The sequence below is a fragment of the Myotis davidii genome, unplaced genomic scaffold, assembly GCF_000327345.1.
Source record: "Myotis davidii unplaced genomic scaffold, ASM32734v1 scaffold481, whole genome shotgun sequence".
In the NCBI taxonomy this organism is placed as follows: Eukaryota; Metazoa; Chordata; class Mammalia; order Chiroptera; family Vespertilionidae; genus Myotis; species Myotis davidii.
Window position 1 is genome coordinate 362,325 of NW_006291201.1, and position 1,815 is coordinate 364,139.

The following is a 1,815-nucleotide window of genomic DNA, read 5'->3' on the forward strand; positions in this document are numbered from 1 at the left end:
TACAGTCCACCCAGCCAGCATGGCTCAGTGTTTGAGTGTCGATCTATGAAACAGGAGGTCACGGTTAGATTCCCAGTCAGGGCACACGCCCGGGTTGCGGGCTCCCTCCCCAGTATGGGGTGTGCAGGAGGGAGCCGATCAATGATTCTCTCTCATCATTAACGTTTCTCTCTCTCCCTATCCCTCTCTGAAATCAATAAAAATATATATAATTTTAAAAAAGAAACTTAATCTCCTTAAGGTCCCAGAACTGGTCAAACTCAGGAGGCTGACTCATGCTAATTACTACACAAGAGAATGATATGTGAATAATGAGAAATGAGAAATCGAATTGTGGCAGTTACACTGTACCTACTATTGTGCAGATTGACTTATTCACCCAAAATTATGTTATGGTGGCCTTTGTGTTTTGTTGGCAGTTTCTTTTGCTGTGTAGTATTAGGGTCACCAAAGGAAGAACACACGAGGCCAAGTGGTAAGGGATTTTAAATTTATTAGGTCATCTGGATACCAGATGGGCTGAGCCCAAGAAATGGCGTCAGCACCCAGGGACAGAAAGTCAGAGATATTAAAGGACTGTAGCCAGGCTTTTTCTGGGTGGAGAATTCTCTGGGCGGATCCTGAGGGAAAAGATAATGGTCTTAGCAAATGGAATGTTATGTTAGCAAGTGCTAAGCAAAAGGGAATGTGGATTGTGAAGTGGCCTAAAGGTCAGTTGCCAAGGGGAGGGGTGTTGATTCAATAACTTGATCAGACATAACATGCAGGAGCTTTTTAGTTTGACATAGTCCCATTCATTTTTTACCTTTACTTTCCTTGCCTTTGGGTCAAATTCATAAAATCTCCTTTAATACCAAGATCCATAAGTATAGTATCTATGTTTTCTTCTATGTAACTTACTGTTTCAGGCCTTATATTTAGACTTTTGATTCATTCTGTTATTTTTGTATATGGGAATGAACAGCAGTCCAGTTTCATTCTTTTGCATGTGGCTTTCCAATTTTACCAGTACCATTTATTGAAGACGCTTTCTTTTCTTCATTAAATGATTTTAGCTCGTTTGTCAAAAATTATTTGCCCGTATACATGTGGGCTCTCAATTCTGGACTCTCAATTTTGTTCCATTGATCTATATATCTATTTTTCTGCCAATACCATGCTATTTTGATTTTTTAACTTTGTTCAGGATCACTTTGGCTATTTGGGGTATTTTGTGGTTTCATGCAAATCTGATTTTTTGTTCTATTTCTTTAAAAATGCCATGGGATTTTTTTAAATTTTATTTTATTGTTTAAAGTATTACAAATAGTAGTACATATGCCTCCTTTTTTCCCCATTGACCTTCTCTCGGCCTCCCCTACCCCCCGGCACATGCCCCAACCCACCCCAGTGTCTTGTAACCACTGGTTATGCTTACATGCATGCATACAAGTACTTTGGTTGATCTCTTCCCCGCCCCCCCAACACACACACCCTCCCCTGCCTTTCCTCTGAAGTTTGACAGTCTGTTTGATGCTTCTGTGTGTCTGGATCTATTTTTGTTCACCAGTTTATATATATTCCTTTTTAAAAAAAACAAACACCTTTATTGTTGAGAGTATTACAGATGTCCCTCCTCCTTGACCCCTACCACGTGGTTCCTGCCTCATCCCACCTCAGGCCTTCACTACCCTATTGTCTGTGTTCATGGGCAATGCATATCTGTATATAAATCCTTTGGTTAATCTCTTCCCACCCCGTACCCCAGTCACTTTCATCCTCTCATGCCCCCAACACACACAAAAGTTTCTCTCAGCCCAAATTTTATTTGTATCT